Here is a 19,020-nt window from a genome sequence, read left to right as displayed (position 1 = left end):
CAAGGATTCTTCAATATACGCAAATCAATCAATGTGATACACCATATTAACAAATTGAAGGAGAAAAACCATATGATCATCTCAATAGATGCAGAGAAAGCTTTTGACAAAATTCAACACCCATTTATGATAAAAACCCTGCAGAAGGTAGGCATAGAGGGAACTTTCCTCAACATAATAAAGGCCATATATGACAAGCCCACAGCCAACATCATCCTCAATGGTGAAAACCTGAAAGCATTTCCACGAAGATCAGGAACAAGACAAGGTTGCCCACTCTCATCACTGTTATTCAACATAGTTTTGGAAGTTTTAGCCACAGCAATCAGAGAAGAAAAGGAAATAAGAGGAATCCAAATCGGAAAAGAAGAAGTAAAGCCGTCACTGTTTGCAGATGACATAATACTATACATAGAGAATCCTAAAGATGCTACCAGAAAACTACTAGAGCTAATCAATGAATTTGGTAAAGTAGCAGGATACAAAATTAATGCACAGAAATCTCTGGCATTCCTATATACTAATGATGAAAAATCTGAAAGTGAAATCAAGAAAACACTCCCATTTACCATTGCAACAAAAAGAATAAAATATCTAGGAATAAACCTAAGGAGACAAAAGACCTGTATGCAGAAAATTGTAAGACACTGATGAAAGAAATTAAAGATGATACAAATAGATGGAGAGATATCCCATGTTCTTGGATTGGAAGAATCAACATTGTGAAAATGACTCTACTACCCAAAGCAATCTACAGATTCAATGCAATCCCTATCAAACTACCACTGGCATTTTTCACAGAACTAGAACAAAAAATTTCACAATTTGTATGGAAACACAAAAGACCCCGAATAGCCAAAGCAATCTTGAGAACGAAAAAAGGAGCTGGAGGAATCAGGCTCCCTGACTTCAGACTATACTACAAAGCTACAGTAATCAAGACAGTATGGTACTGGCACATAAACAGAAAGATAAATCAATGGAACAGGATAGAAAGCCCAGAGATAAACCCACGCACATATGGACACCTTATCTTTGATAAAGGTGGCAGGAATGTACAGTGGAAAAAGGACAGCCCCTTCAATAAGTGGTGCTGGGAAAACTGGACAGATACATGTAAAAGTATGAGATTAGATCACTCCCTAACACCATACACAAAAATAAGCTCAAAATGGATTAAAGACCTAAATGGAAGGCCAGAAACTATCAAACTCTTAGAGGAAAACATAGGCAGAACACTCTATGACATAAATCACAGCAAGATCCTTTCTGACCCACCTCCTAGAGTAATGGAAATAAAAACAAAAATAAACAAATGGGACCTAATGAAACTTCAAAGCTTTTGCACAGCAAAGGAAACCATAAACAAGACTGAAAGACAACCCTCAGAATGGGAGAAAATATTTGCAAATGAAGCAACTGACAAAGGATTAATCTCCAAAATTTACAAGCAGCTCATGCAGCTCAATAACAAAAAAACAACCCAATCCAAAAATGGGCAGAAGACCTGAATAGACATTTCTCCAAAGAAGATATACAGACTGCCAACAAACACATGAGAGAATGCTCAACATCATTAATTATTAGAGAAATGCAAATCAAAACTACAATGAGATATCATCTCACACCAGTCAGAATGGCCATCATCAAAAAATCTAGAAACAATAAATGCTGGAGAGGGTGTGGAGAAAAGGGAACACTCTCGCACTGCTGGTGGGAATGTGAATTGGTTCAGCCACTATGGAGAACTGTATGGAGGTTCCTTAAAAAACTACAAATAGAACTACCATATGACCCAGCAATCCCACTATTTGGCATATACCCTGAGAAAACCGAAATTCAAAGAGTCATGCACCAAAATGTTCATTGCAGCTCTATTTACAATAGCCCAGAGATGGAAACAACCTAAGTGCCCATCATCGGATGAATGGATAAAGAAGATGTGATACATATATACAATGGAATATTACTCAGCCATAAAAAGAAACAAAATTGAGCTATTTGTAATTAGGTGGATAGATCTAGAGTGTGTCATACAGAGTGAAGTAAGTCAGAAAGAAAAAGACAAATACCGTATGCTAACACATATATATGGAATTTAAGAAAAAAAAATGTCATGAAGAACCTAGGGGTAAGACAGGAATAAAAACACAGACCTACTGGAGAACGGACTTGAGGATATGGGGAGGGGGAAGGGTGAGCTGTGACAGGGCGCGAGAGAGTCATGGACATATACACACTAACAAACGTAAGGTAGATACCTAGTGGGAAGCAGCCGCATGGCACAGGGATATCAGCTCAGTGCTCTGTGACCGCCTGGAGGGGTGGGATAGGGAGGGTGGGAGGGAGGGAGACGCAAGAGGGAAGAGATATGGGAACATATGTATATGTATAACTGATTCACTTTGTTATAAAGCAGAAACTAACACACCATTGTAAAGCAATTATACCCCAATAAAGATGTTAAAAAAAAAAATCTCCCAACAAATAAAAGCCCTGGACCTTATGACTTCACTGGTAAATTTTACCAAACGCTTAAAGAACTAATACCATTCCTTCTCAAACTTTTCCAAAAAATTGAAGAGGAAGAAACACTTCCTCACTGATTCTATGAGGCCAGCATTATCCTGATACCAAAGCCAAGAAGTGTTGGCAAGGATGGGGAGAAACTGGAACCCCTGTGTATTATTGGTGGGAATATAAAATGGTACAGCCACTGTGGAAAACAGTGTGGTAGTTCCTCAAAAAATTTAAAATAGAATTACCATATCATGCAGCAATTCCACTTCTGGATATAGATCCAAAAGAATTGAAAGCAAGATCTTTTTTTTTAATTGAAGTATACAGCTGATTTACAATGTCATGTTAGTTTCAGGTGTAAAGCACAGTGATTCAGTCACATATATACATAAGTATATAATATATATTCTTTTTCAGATTACTTTCCCTTACAGGTTATTATAAAATACTGAATATAGTTCCCTGTGCTATACAGTAGGTCCTTGTTGGTTACCTATATGTTAATCCCAACCTCCTAATTTATCCCTCCCCCCCTCATTTCCCCTTTGGTAACCATAAGTTTGTTTTCTATGTCTGTGACTCTGAAAGCAAGGTCTTGAAGAGATATTTATACACCCATGTTCATAACAGCTCTAATCACGATAGCTAAAACGTGGAAGCAACTCAAGTGTCCATAGACAAATGGATAAGCAAAATTTGGTATATACATACAATGAAATATTATTCTGCCTTAAAAAGGAAATTCTGCAATATGCTATAATGTGGAAGACCTTGAGAACATTAAAGATATTATGCTAAGTGAAATAAGCCAGTCAAAAAAAGATAAACTGTATGATTTAATATATGAGGTACAAGTAGTCAAAATCATAAAGACAGAAAGTATAATGATGGCTGCCAACGGCTGTGGGGAGAGGAGAATGGGGGGCTTGTTTAATGGGTACAGAGTTTGTTTTACAAGATGAAAAGAGTTATAGGAATGGATGGTGGTGATGACGGCATAACAATGTGAATGTATTTAATACCATTGAAACATGCACTTAAAAATAATTAAGATGGTTGGGCTTCTCTGGTGGCACAGTGGTTGAGAGTCCGCCTGTCAATGCAGGGGACATGGGTCCGTGCCCTGTTCCAGGAGGATCCCACATGCCATGAAGCGGCTAGGCCCGTGAGCCATGGCCGCTGAGCCTGGGTGTCCGGAGCCTGTGCTCCCCAACGGGAGAGGCCACAACAGTGAGAGGCCCGCGTACCGCAAAAAAAAAAAATAATAATTAAGATGGTAAATTTTATGCTATGTGTATTTTATCACATTAAACAGAAATCTAATTTGAGAATAATTCAATAGCACATGACTTTCAGGATGTGGAATGCACTATCTCCAAAAAGAGAGGCTATGAGCTAAAAATTTTAAGTTTAAAGACTATCCGATGATGCAAAGCAAAAATAGAGGGTAGGGCTTCCCTGGTGGCGCAGTGGTTGAGAGTCCGCCTGCCGATGCAGGGGACACGGGTTTGTGCCCCGGTCCAGGAAGATCCCACATGCCGCGGAGCGGCTAGGCCCGTGAGCCACGGCCGCTGAGCCTGCGCTCCGCAATGGGAGAAGCCACAGCAGTGAGCGGCCCGCGTACCGCAAAAAAAAAAAAAAAAAAAAAAAAGGGTATTTTGACTGAAATAGGTTCATCCTAGATTTTGAGGTCAGATCATGGTTCCACCATTTACCAACTGAGTAACCTTGGGTAAATGACAATCTGCTTAAACTTTCATTACCTCCTCTGTGAAACAGAGAAACCAGTTACTTACCTTACAGAAATATTCTGGGGATTAGAGATACGGTGTTGCTAAACACGGACACTTGCATTATAAAAATCTCATTTCATTTGCATTTTCACATCGAATTTACTAGTATTTACATAAAGTCAAACTTACTCATTATCAAAGCATATTTGATGACTATTCACACCACCAATAGTTCTATGCTACAATCCTATTTTAGTGACAGAAACAAAGAGACTTTAAGTTAAAATCCGTGATTATACCACTTACTGGCTTTTTTTGAAGTCTTTGCTAACCTCAATTTCTTTATCTGTAAATAGGTATACCTATCTACTTCATAAGACTATTCTGAGAATTATATCAAACGCAATAATGGATTTACAAGTGCTTATGAAAGTATGACCCATGTTGCAAATACTGGTATTATTAGCGTGGAAGCTTCACTTATTATGCAGTTTTTGAAAAAGATAAATACCTTAACTAGTCTTTTCCTGTATTACCTCTTTACTGTTAATTGCATCAACTATTTCCAGCTTTTGACAGGAACCAAAATGGTCAATGTAAGACTACAGATTATAGTTATTAATATACTTTTTTTTTTTGGCTGCGCCACGCAGCATACAAGATCTTAGGTTCCCCAACCAGGGATCGAACCCATGCCCCCTGCATTAGGAGCGCAAAGTCTTAACCACTGGACCTCCAGGGAAATCCCAATAGTTATTAGTATCTTCTTAAAGTTACTGTGGTGGACACATGATGGTGACCCCTAATGAGTCATGCCTTCATATAATCCCCTTGAGTATGAGAAGAACCTGTGACTTGCTTCTAACCAACAGAATATGGAAAGGTGATGAACTGTCACTCTCTTGATTATGTTACATTACATAAGCTTGTGTGAGAGCCTCTCCTGCAAGCCTTGAAGCAGCTAAGTGCCATGGAGAGAGCCACGTAGCAGGAAACTATAGGCAATCCCCAGGACCTGAGGGAGGCCTCCATCTGACTGTCACTAAAAAGTTAGGGTCCTCAGTCACACAACTGCAAAGAAATTCTCCCAACAACCTAAATGAGTTTGGAAGTAGATTTTTTCCATAGTTAAGCATCCACAGGATAACAAAGACTGGCCCACACCCTGACTGCAGCTTTTGTGAGATCCTGAGCAAAGGACCCAGATAAGCCAGACTCCTTACTCAGACAAACCCAAAGATAATAAATGTGTGTTGTTTTAAGCCACTAAGTTAATGGTAGTCTGTTAAACAGAGTAGAGAACTAATACAGACACCTTCTGTCAGGTCTAAACTTTTATCTGAGGAAAGCATGTGTAGATGTTCTAATGGGCAGCAACCACTCTACTATCTTTTAAGCTCACATTTCTGATGCAGCATAAACAGATGGAACAAATAGAAAACAAATACCCCAATTTGTAGTTGAAAACCTCTTTGGTAAACAGTCAGATAGTAAGCAGTTCAGGCTTCGCAGACGGTAAATCTCTATCACAACTACTCAACTTTGCCAATGTAGCACAAAAGCAACCACAAACAATAGTAAGTAAATGAGCATAGATGTATTTCAGTAAAACTTAATTTATAAAAACAGTTGGTGTCATTTGGCCCTTGGGTCATAGTTTGCCAAAACCTGAGAAGGATGGCTGATTTAAACCCAACTATGTCAATAATCATGTTAAATATAAGTGGTCTAAACACCCCCAACTAAAAGACAGAGACTCAGGAATACTACTCAGCAATAACAAAAGAATAAGCCATTGAAACATATAACATTATGCTGCATGAAAAAAAAAACAGTCTCAAAAGGTTACATACTATATGATTCCATTTATGTAACAATCTTGAAATGACAAAATTATAGAGATGGAGAGAAGATTAGTGGTTGCCAGGAGATAGGGAAAGATGAAGGAAGAGGAGTGGCTGGGGTTGTAAATGGGTACCACAAAAGATATTTGTGATAGAACTATACTATATCTTGACTGTGGTAGTGGTCACATGAGTTTACACATGTGATAACATATGCATTCATAAATTAGTGCATGTAAAACAGGAGAAATCTGAATAAGGTAAGCAGACTATATTAATGTCAATTCCTTGGTTGTGATATTGTTCTAAAGTTATGCAAGATATTAGCATTGAGGGTAACTGGGTGAAGGATATACAAGATCTATTATTTCTTACGACTGCATGTGAATCTACAATTACCTCAAATAAAGGCTAAAAAAAAGAAAAAGACAGACTGGATAAGAAAAAGTGGGGGAAAAAAAAAAGTGAGACCCAACTATAAGTTGCCTACAAGAAAAGAGCCACTTCAAGTATAAAGATACAAATAAGTTAAAAGGATAGAAACAGATATACCATGCTAATAGTAATGCTAATAGTAATAGTAAAGAAAATGGAAGTGGCTGCATTATCAAACACAAACTTCAGAGTAAAGAAAATTACTAGTGATAATAAAAAGACACTATATAAAACATGGATATCCACATGCAAAAGAATAAAGTTTGACTCTTACCTTACACCATGCACAAAAATTAACCCAAAGTATATTAAAGATCTAAATGTAAGACCTGAAACTATAAAACTCCTAGAAGAAAACATGGGGAAAACACTTTGATACTGGATTTGGCAATGATTTCTTGGATATATGACCAAAAGCACCAGCAACAAAAGAAAAAAAATAGACAAACGGGGACTATATCAAACTTTAAAACTTCTGTGCAGCAAAGGAAACAATCAACAGGGTAAAAAGGCAACCCACAGAATGGCAGGAAATATTTGCAAACCATATACCTGATGAGGGGTTAATATCCATAATAAACTCCTATAACACACAATAAAAAACTGACAATCCAATTAAAAATGGGCAAAGAACTTGAATAAACATTTCTCCAAAGAAATACAAATGGCCAATAAACATACGAAAAGGTGCTTAACATCACTAATCATTAGGGAAATGCAAATCAAAATCACAATGAGATACCACCTCACACTTTCAAAACAAACAGAAGATAACAAATGCTGGCCAAGATGTGGAGAAACTGGAATCCTTACACACTGTTGCTGGGAATATTAATACAGTACAGATAGAACATAAACAGTATGACAGTTCCGCAAAAATCTAAAATAGAATTACCACATCATGCAGCAATTCCACTTCTGTGTATATATACAAAAGAACTGAAAACAGGACCAAGAAGATATATTTGCGTAACCATGTTCACTGCAGCATTATTCACAATAGCCAAGAGGTAGAAGCAACCTAAATGCCCACCAATGGATGAATGGATTAAGAAAAAGTGGTATACACATAGAATGAGTATTATTCATAGAATGAGTATTATTCAGTCTTAAAAAAAAAAGAAGAAAATTGTTATATGCCACAACACGGATAGACCTTGAGGACGTTTATGCTAAGTGAAATAAGGCCGTCACAAAAAAGACAAATACTGCATGAATCCACTTATATGAGGTATCTGAAGTAGTCATATTCTTAGAAAAAAATAAAATGGTGGTTACCAGAGGCTGAGGGGTGGGGAAAAAGAAGAGTTGCCGTTCAATGGGTATAAGCATTTCATTTTTGCACAATGTAAACACACTTAACACTAATGTACTGTACACTTAAAAATGGTTTAGATGGGAAATTTTATGTTGTGAGTAGTTTACCTCAAAAAAAAAAAAGAAGACACTACATACATAAAAGGGTCAATTCACCAAGAAGATATAATAATTTTAAGTGGTGGAGTCAGGACTCAAACCTAGCCAGCAGGACTCCAAGTGTCTGCGCTATTAACCCCTGCACTACTGTTCAGAGCATACTGCAAATGAAACAGAATTACAGAACAAAAATACATGAAAAATCAAAGTCTAATTCCCCCTTGTAAAACCAGCTATTTTTTCTAATTCCTCTGCTTTTGCAAGTGGCAATGCCATTTTTTCAGTTGCCCTAATTCAAATCCTGAGCCAATCTGACTCCTTTTTCGACTTACATAACCCATCAGTTTTAATTCCCCTGATTTCTACTTGGGAAAAATCTCTCTCCTATTCATCTCTTTCTTCCTACTCTCATTGAACTCTACTCTCTTTCACTGTACTCTAATTCATATCTTCCATTAACCAATCACCATGCTCCTTTGTCCCATCCCTAAACATCCATCAAGGGCAAGGCTGCCAGATTTATCTAGCTATAAGTGTCCCTTCCAAACTGCTTAATGTTATGTATTTCAACAGCTTATCCAGGCATTCAAGATTCTCCTTGCTCTGACTTCAGCCTACCTCCCAATCTTTTCCTCCATTAATTTTTGACATAAAGTAGGGAAAAGGAGGGGAAAGACTATTTACTAAACCACTGGGTGTCACATATTTTTCCAGAAATCTTACATATACAGTCGTCCCTCAGTATCCATGAGGGATTGGTTCCAGGACCCCCCTCAAATACCAAAACCCAACGATGCTCAAGTCTCTTATACAAAATGGCATAATACAGCTGGCCCTCCCTTTCCACAGATGCAGAATGTGCAGATACAGAGGGCAGACTGTACTCTGTCATTTAAGCATCACAACTACATTACAGACAGCCTAAACATCCCTGACTTGCTGTCACACAGGTAGAAAATGGTGGAAGGGACTTCCCTGGTGGTGCAGTGGTTAAGAATCCGCCTGCCAATGCAGGGAACGTGAGTTTGAGCCCTGGTACAGGAAGATCCCACACGTTGCGGAGCAACTAAGCCCGTGTGCCATAATTACTGAAACCCGCATACCTAGAGCCCGTGCTCCACAACGAGAAGCCACTGCAATGAGAAGCACGCGCACCGCAACGAAGAGTAGCCCCCGCTCTCTGCAACTAGAGAAAGCCCATGTGCAGCAACAAAACCCCAATGAAGCCAAAAATAAATAAATAAAATAAATTTATTTTTAAAAAAATGGTGGGAGTTAGGGTTTCAATTCAGTTCTGATTAAGCCCATTCTTCTTCTACTATATCACAGACTTCACTATTCCATTTTTCTCAAGTTTATGTACAAGTTCTCAAGCTGCTCCTCATGGGGCAATGATGTGAAAGCACAGCGTATTAAGTAATGCTTCTTTCATGAAGTCTTCTCTAATTCTTCCAATGGGATGTGATCTCCCTTCTATGAACACAAACAGTAGTTTGACTTCTCTAATTCATTTAGTTTTCTTCCCCTTGTGTTTTAGACATATCTGCTTAATACAGTGTGAACTCTTTGAAAAGATTATGTCTCAAAAACATCTACGTATCTTACCTTATATCAAACTACTCTAGCTTCTATCTAGTAAAAGGCTTTATTATGGTCATAAAATTATTTCCTTTGTCAGAGGACTGCTCTATAAAAAGGGCATTAACAAATATTCATTTTGATAAAATTACTTTTACATTTGACATCAGATTTGGGCAAGACACAACAGCTCAAAAACTTTCTACACTAAATTCTTTTAAAATGGTCTATTTAAAGAATGCAATGTTTTCAACTTTTTAAAAAGTCTATTATATAAAGTAGAACAGGAAGACAGGAGCAGGAAAAAAATATTTACCCTAAGACACTCACTCTATAGAACTTGGCCGAGGGACTTCCCTGGCGATCCAGTGGTTAAGACTTTGCCTTCCAATGCAGGGGGTGCAGGTTCGATCCTTGGTTGGCCAGTTAAGATCCCACATGCCTTGCGACCAAAAAACCAAAACATAAAAAACAGAAGCATTACTGTAACAAATTCAATAAAGACGTTAAAAAAAAAAAGAGATAACATCCTAATAAGAACTGACTGTGAGACTTATAAAGACTGCATATTAATAATGAGTGCAAGTGTAACTCCACCTAAACTCTAACCCAGAATTTTTTTTAATGTATCTAAGATTCTGACTCCTAGGAAGAAAAAAAGATGATACTCCTCCTTCCCCAATATATTAAGAGATTAAAAACACCAGAAAAAAGGAGATGGTCCACAGAAGTTTGTTTCTATCATACCCTGGCACATTATGACACTGAGGCAGACAGGAAGTTGAGGCCATTTTTATTGTTCCTCTAAGAGCCAGTAAAGTCACATCAACCAACAAAATAGGAAGTTCGGAAGAAAAAAATACTTCAAACAGAAGAAGATAGGTTTTACTGGTTCACTGCAGGAAATACACAACAAAAAATAATGTACTTTTACATGTAAACACAACAATTCACAATCACAGAAAAGAGGCCTTACAGCAAAAGCATAAAGGTACTACTATGTGAAGTCAGCCCACTTTATTTTCTTTTTTCAAACTTCTTTGCATTTATAATCTGACATTTTAGCATGTACTATCAAGATGAAATACTATTATGCAGAATACTGTATTAACTCATACTGTATTATCCTCAGAAAGGTCTTTACAGGCAAAGAGTGACTTTTATACTAAATATTAATCAGAAGAGTACTAAGTAGAAAGAATTCCAAATGGCACTTTGATTGAAAGCACCTCTAAAGTAAACTCAATGCTATATAGTTACTGATGCAGTACTTACTACAGGCAGCAATAGTGCTATTAAACTCATTCTTCTTTAAAATAACCTTAGTTTGTACTCTTTACAATTCAGTTAGAAGATTTTAAATGATACAAAATATATTTTATAGCAGTTTCTGATTAATTTTAGAGCTATATCTGAAAGTTGACAGAGAATGTGTGTGTATTTACCAAACTTAACTCGTGTGGATTTGTGAAATAAGATGGTAAACCCCACCTTATGTTGTATAGCGGAAAACATGACCGCACGTAATTCTCCACACACTTCATGCTATTTCATACCTCTCTGCCTCTGTTCAGGCTATCTTCTCATTTTGAAATGCCCTTTACCAACTCCCAGTCTTATCAACTGACACCTACTCATTTGTTAAGACTCAGCTGCGGTTCATTTGCTCAAAAAGGCCAGCCCTGAAAATCTCCCTTATTCCTAGCCTGGATTGGGTGTACTTCCTCTGTGCTCCTATAACAATTTAATCACATCTTTTTCATTGTACTTATATAGTGGATTATACCATACTCAACTTTTTAGTCAAATTTATAATACTCGTAATAATTGCCTATTCACTATTAGTCTTTACTGTAACACTATGTAAGTCCCCAAAATATAGGCACTTTCTACGCACTCCTACTGTTCCCATGTTGAGCACAACACATGGTAAACAGAGGTGCTAAAAATACTTTTGGAATGGATGAACAGATTAATTATGAACCCTGGAGACTGTTTTTCTATTATCCAAATCAACATATAAATTATCTTAACTAAAATAACACTGCATTCTGCATATATTATTTTAATCACAATCATAAAGGATGTCACTTAGCAGACATTTTTGAATTACTTCATTTCACAGGTAAATGTTTCTTAAAATTTATTTTTTTACTTTTAAGTCAGAAAAAAATTAAGCTATACTCATTATTTCCTTTTTATTTACAAAAGCAAAGAGTATAGAGATTTTAAATTTTGAATCAAATGGTCCAGAAAAAAATATATTATGCCAATAATTAAAGGAAAATTTGCTGCTTTGACAAACTGAATTACAGCTTCAGTAGTTCCTACTCAGTAAAGGTACATGAAACTTCCAAGAATTTACTGTGACTTACAAAAAACTGTGTTTCTTAGCATTAGCATGTTTAGATACAATTGTTATTTGTTATCAGAATCTGCTTGTTAAATACTACTGTCATTTCCCTGGTCTAAAAACAACATTTTCACTGCACTGTATATTTTGAAAGATGTTTCTATTTTAGAGTCTGTTTTATTGAGAAGGCATTCTACTGAGGCTTCACTACCAATAATCATTTCCTTGTCTGAACTGGACCACTTAATTTATTACAGTCACAATAGTTTAAAGGTCTAGTATAAACAGTTTTTTTAAAAAAAAGGACTTGAAGTTTACCTAAATATGTGAATTGCATTTGCAAACTCTTAAGAGGAGCCCCTATTATTATTTTTACTTGAGAATGTCATAGAAGTCACAGGGTTGTACTCAGATAACAGATGATAATTACTTGAATAAAAACATGAAGCCTACTAAAAAATTAATTTACCAATAATTTGTTTCCAAGTGTCAAAAGATGAGATATTTCCCACTCAATATATGAAATAAAGCAAAAAACACAAAGCTAAATAATAATTCTTACTTCAGGGAGAGCCATGCTGGTCAGGCATAGTCCCTCTGAGTAGAGCACATTGCTAATCTTACATAGAGCTTGCGAGGAAGTGTGGCGTTCAGTGGCTGGTGGACTTGCAGAGGCTTGCAAAATCTTGTTCGCTAAGGGAAGCTGTTGTTGATTTATTACACTGACTTAAAATGAATGCTAAAGAACTGTCATTTATTGAGTAAGCAGATTTGAAATTGGTTCTGATGACTAATTGTTACCATGGCTATACAAGAATCAGTCTTCTCTTTGGAGTTTGGCAACTTCCTTTTATTTTTACAAAATAAGCACATAAACCAACATATGCATATATATACTAAGGATATACTACTCATGTGGTTTTATAACATTTCAAGAAATTTCAATTAAAAAACAAACACTGTCAGTGTTAAGGATAAACACCATCTGTCTTATATTAATCATTCAATCAGTCATCACATGTAATATTGCAGGTTCTGGAAATTCAAAGATGAATATGAAAAGCAACAACAAAGTGCTTTACAGCAGTACTAGCAGTACTATTCAAAATGGATCTGGTCCACAAACGTTTTTTTTTTTAAACAGGTCTGCAGTGAGGCAGTACACAAATGGAGTGTCTAGAAACTCTGATAGCAAAGCTATATTTGAAAGTAATTTTATGTCTGTTGAATTTCATAAAAAATTGAAGTTTGAATTTTGTGTGTCCTTTTTTTCATTTCATTTTTCCAGTAATTTATTTTTGTTGTCTTTACCAAAGTATTAGTTCATAGACTAGTTTTTCACTACAGCGTCTGAAAAGCACTACTTTATGGGACTCAAGCAAGGCAAGTAGCCACAATAGGTGAGGCTGTATTATGTTTTGCTACTAAGATACATGCAAAAATAACATGTATTACACCAAGAAAGTATCCACATTAAAATTTGAGGAATGGTGTTGTTAGTGGCCTAGACAAAAATCCCTCAGAAGATGATACAGCACACTTAAGAAAGGCTGCATCATCAATCCTCTAGATGGATGAGATTATAATGAATGGAAAAACAAGGGACTCATTAAAATGCTTCAAGAGTCAGATCCTAAATGTGAAGAAATTTAGGAATTACCTTAACCAATCTATCTCTTGTATTTTTCTTTTTTTAAAAAAAAATGTATGCAAAAGCATAATCTAATTTTTTAAAGTAATCTGTCCCCCCAAAAGATGAATAAGACATGACATAATTCCCAACATTAAGGAGCTTGAATCATCTAGACGGGACACAAACAGGTGATAATAATAATGTGGTAAAGGCAATAGTAGAGAAATATGCTGGATAATATGGGAGAGCCTAAACTAGCCTTGGTGATCAAGAGGGCTGCCCATTGAATGCAATAGCTCACATGTACTCGAAGTTCCCATTCCACTTTATCCAACTATAACCAAGTTTCATACATTCTCCTCCCTAAATTTTTCTCATATTGTTGGCCTTGCTTCTCCAGCCACACCACTTTAGTCACAGGCCCCATCATCTCACACTTATTATTATAGCCTCCCCACAGCCTCTTCTCTCCCCAATACATCCTTCTTACTGCTGCCAGTTATCATTCCCAAATTCAAATCTCAACACATCACCTCAATGCTTAAAAACTTCCACGGATAATGTAACGGTAAGTAGAAGAAACTAGGTACAAACTGTATGATCTGTATTTTATAGATGTATATGTGATAGGTTTCTAACTTGAACTGCTGTTTACAATCAATTAATGAAACAATTCCAAAGCCTCTATTTTTTACAGAGAAATTTGTGAAGGAAAATAAGGAAATATAAGTTTAAAGCTGGCTGCAGAACTTTAAGGCATGGGCTATACAAAGTGTAATCGCAAAGCTCTTCAAATTCTAAGAAAGAAAGAGAAATGACTAAATGTTTACTCTTATTATAGCTAGCATTCTGTTTTAACTAGGTTAAATATTCCTATATATTATAAACATTTTATAATACTTTAAAGTCCCTTATATAATGATTATATGGTACACTTGTTGATTTTATAGGACTTAAGAAGTAGCACGGTATAGGAGAAAAAACAGTGAGTTAGGTATCAGAATTGGATTTTAACTACTGCATTATTGGGAAGTTACCTAATCTCTCATGTCTCAATTTCTTCATTTATAAAAGAACAGCATTGGTCTAGGTCAGGGGTCAACAATCTTTTTCTGTAAAGGGCCAGACAGTAAATATTTCAGGCTTTATGTGTCACTGAGACTGTCCCAACTACTCAACTATGCCATTGTAGTAGGAAAGCACCCATAGATAATAAAGTAATGAGTGTGGTTGTGTTCCAATAAAACTTTACAAAACCAGAAGCAAGCTGGGTTTGGCCTACAAGACCATAGATCTGGGAAATTGCTGTTTACAGTCTTCCCTTGATATCCTGGGGGATTAGTTCCAGGACACGGCACTTCGTACCAAAATGCAATGATGCTCAAGTCCTTTATATAAAATGGCATGGTATTTGCATATAACCTATGTACATCCTCCTCTCATATACTTTAAATCCTCTCTGGATTAATTATAATACCTAATACAATGTAAATGCTATGTAAATAGTTGCCAGTGCACAGCTAATTCAAGTTTTGCTTTTTGGAACTTTCTGGAATTTTTTTCTTGAATATTTTCGATCTGAGTTTCCTTGAATCTGCATATATGGAATCTGCAGATACAGAGGGCCTATTGTACTTCTAGTTCTAAACTATGAGAGTACTTTTTTCCTATTTAAAATTATTGAAGCTGTTGCCTTTCTTTTTAGAGAAATCTATAGTCATATTTAACACAAGGCACATAAACTAGTGGTTAATAGCAGACTTTAGAGCCAGTTTTGAGAGTCCCTGCTAGTTGTGTAACCTTGGGCAAGTCACTTAAAATCACTCTGAGCCTCAGCTTTCTGTAAGACTGTTGGGAAGGATAAATGAAGTAGTATAAGTAAAGTACTTAGCCCTGTGTCTAGTTCACAGCAAGCATTCAATAAATGGACATTATTACTTTTACAAATTATGTGATCCTCAGCCCTTGGTGAGGAACACAATCCTTCAATCAACGCTTTTTCCAGCAAAGAAACAAAATATGCTATATAGTGATCTACATTCAGATTCATTTTTCACTATAGCAAAAGATGAGAACTGGCTATACTACTCTTTTTTTTAAAAAAATAAACAGTCAGCATTAGTTGAGTGCTTACTATCTACTTTGTATGTATGACTGTATGACTTTGGTTAAGTTATATAACCTTTTATCAGCCTCAGTTTCTTTACCTGTAAAAATGAGGAAAGTTACAGTACAAATTTCATAATCCATAAAACTGTTATAAGGACTGAGTTAATACATTGTCTGGCACAGAAGTTATACAAGTAACTGCTATTATTTGAGTTAGATATTTCACATTTATTCATTCCACTCCTCAGGACAACTCAAAGAGGTATTATTCCTATATTTACAGTTGTAGACAATAAGGCTCACAGAAGTTAAGAAACCTACCCAAGGTCACACAGCTATAAGTGGCAATGCCCAAGACTCAACACAGGCTTGCATGACTATACAGCCAAAACTTTTAACACTAGGCCAAAGATGGCACTAACTGTCTTTGTACAGGGAGTGTAACTACATCTTTGTATGGTATGTATAGATTTTAAGAATTAAATATGGATGTTAATAATATTCTCCCCATACAGAAAATTTTTGAATTTTTTTTAAAGTTCAAGAGTAAGAGAACACACATAAAATCACAGATTTTTTAAAAATTGAAGTATAGTTGATTTACAATGTTGTGTTTGTTTCAGGTGAACAGCAAAGTGATTCACTTATACGTATTTTTTCAGATTCTTTTCCCTTATAAAATCACTGATCTTCTCAACATGACAGTATTTCCATAGATAAAATTTTTGCTGAAATGATTCCTGTTTTCTGTATCCAATTAATTTAACTCAAACTTTCATTATTAAAGAAATACACAATCCTCTGCATTAAAATAACTAAAGATGCAACACAGTGACTTTTATATATATGTGTGTGTGTATACAGATATACACACACTATGCAAATGCTGACATTCATCTCTAACTGATCTTCAAGATCCATATAGACCTCTCAGACTACTTTTATAAAGTGCAAATCTAGAGAGCTGAACATAGTTCTGCTACTTTATAAATCCCCAAGTATTTATTTAGAACCTTGAACTTTGAAAAGCATTCAGCTATCAAATGAAAATACCAATATCCAAGGGGAAAAGAGGGGCTTCCCTGGTGGCGCAGTGGTTGAGAGTTCGCCTGCCGATGCAGGGGACACGGGTTCGTGCCCCGGTCCGGGAAGATCCCACGTGCCGCGGAGCGGCTAGGCCCGTGAGCCATGGCCGCTGAGCCTGCGCGTCCGGAGCCTGTGCTCCGCAACGGGAGAGGCCACAGCAGTGAGACGCCCACATACGGCAAAAAAATAAAAAAAGGGGGGGGAATAAAAGAAAAAAACTCAAAAAAGAGGGGGACTTCCCTGGTGGTCCAGTGGTAAAGAATCTGCCTTCCAATGCAAGGGACGTGGGTTCGATCCCTGGTCAGGGAACTAAGATCCCACATGCCACGGGGCAACTAAGCCTGCAGGCCACAACTGCTGAGTTCATGCACCTCAATGAGAGAGCCCACCTGCCACAAACTACAGAGCCCACGCGCCCTGAAGCCCGCACACCACAACTACAGAAGAGAGAACCCGCACGCCTCAATGGAAGATCCCGCACGCCTCAACGAACATCCTGCGTGCCTCAACTAAGACCCGACGCAGCCAAATAAACAAATTAATTAATTAATAATTTTTTAAAAAGACATTACTCCACTGGATACACTCATTCATAAGTTTGTATACCATCACTTCATCCACCTCATACTCTTCAGACCTTGTGACTGCTACTGGTAACTGATCCAGAAACAGAAGTTCGCTTCACACTGTAAAGCCTTATAGCCCAGCAATCTACCACTAACAAAGAAAATAGGGCAGTTTGATATAGTTTACTTCCAAACTCTATTACAGGAATGAACTCAAACTTAGAACACTAACCTACTTCTGAAATTCCCAAAATGCAAATAAGATTAATTTTAAATGTCATAATTAAAATCACAAATTAAAACTTAATCTACATAAGCTGACTGTAAATTTCACATTCTTTCCAAACTAGCAATGCTGAATGTTAAAATGATCATCAATTAGAATTCAATATAACTTCACATTCCGTGTTATATAAAAAGAAATATTACAACATAAATATACTATGTAAGTATCATTATCTAGTTTGGAAGAGAAAATGCTTAGTTTTCTTTAGCATCTGGTGTTTTGTTGAGAAAAGAAAAAAGTCCAAATTTTAGAATAAACAAACCAAATTATCTTTTAGCATTTCAAAATCATATTCTAACATGCTGGATTGTATCAGGGTGACATTCTTTGCCATGCATTTTAACGCCCATCAAGCCTGGAGGGGTAGGAGGAGAAGTGGACATTATCTGCCTAACAATAATGGATCAATCAGTGGTGTGCGCTCCAGGTATAAGCAGCAGCACTCTTATTGGTATGAACATAATATATCAAAAATATCAAGCTCTATTTCTAGAAGAAAAACAGGCACTCACGGTGCTTCAAAAATTATCTGTATACACATACACAAACACAAAATTCTGTTCACTTTCCTTTATCAAAAAAAATTTTAAAAATAATCTGCAAAATATCTAGTAAAGAAACCTCCTTAGATAACTGAAGCTAATGCTTCAGTTCAGTTAAAAAGGGCCGTGAACTCCTTTTAAACATACATTGAAAGCTGTGGGTCTTCTCCCCAGAAAAACACAAATTTACACAGAATTCAGACTCTTGGAAGACCATTTATGGACACATCCACAGATCCAGGTTAAGAACCACAGACAAAGTAGAAATTTTCTCAAGGTCCCTTTGACCCTCTTCCATAATTTTACCTCTGACTCACAAGAACCAACTAAATTATTCATAACCAGACAATGAACTCTCTTGTACAGCCAACCCTTAAAAAAAGAAGTTTGACAGTACTTACATAAGCAGTATTCAACAGAAAATAAACTACACTGGCAACATTTTGAAATATAGCATGTGACTAATGATACTGATAAATATGATAGTGCATTACAGTTTATAAAATGACTTCACATTATAAAAATGAATATTTTTACCCCCTTTTACAGCTAAGGAAATAGAGGTTCAGAAAATAACTTGACAGAGTCACAGAGCCAACAACTGAAGAGCTGGTATTGTAATCCAGAGTTGCCTAGTTCCAGAACTGAGCTCAATATGTTATTATATCCTGATGCTTCCACAAGAGCCCCTCACACAAAGAAAATAGATTTTTTTAAAAAAAGCCTAATGGGTCACATTTTAGTGTAGTTGTATCTTGAATACTGACATCAATTTTTTTTAAAAAGTATATTTCAAATGTTCCATTTCCTCTTGCTTCATTGGTTTACATAAAACATGTTTTTCAGAAAAGTGAAGAAACTCTCAAGCTAATGAGTTTCAGGACTGAAAAATATGACATTTTCTTATTCTACGAAGCAT

The 19,020-nt window shown here is 36.4% G+C and overlaps 1 protein-coding gene across 6 annotated transcripts in view; it reads right to left on the bottom strand.

The window, feature by feature from the left end:
- Positions 1–19,020, bottom strand: part of KLHL8 (kelch like family member 8) — a 59,557-nt gene that overhangs the window by 37,968 nt on the left and 2,569 nt on the right. For 4 of the 6 annotated variants that reach the window (XM_060147844.1, XM_060147840.1, XM_060147845.1 and 1 more), the window contains exon 2: positions 9,857–9,968. The exons of 1 other annotated variant lie outside the window; for it this stretch is intronic. The gene's annotated coding sequence lies outside the window, so the exon portion shown is untranslated. Of the gene's footprint in view, positions 1–9,842; positions 9,969–19,020 lie in introns of all 6 variants that reach the window. One more of the 6 variants, XM_060147842.1, reaches the window with a different exon arrangement.

This window comes from Lagenorhynchus albirostris, chromosome 4 (genome assembly GCF_949774975.1).
Source record: "Lagenorhynchus albirostris chromosome 4, mLagAlb1.1, whole genome shotgun sequence".
Lineage (NCBI taxonomy): Eukaryota > Metazoa > Chordata > Mammalia > Artiodactyla > Delphinidae > Lagenorhynchus > Lagenorhynchus albirostris.
This window is presented reverse-complemented; position numbering and strand designations above follow the sequence as displayed.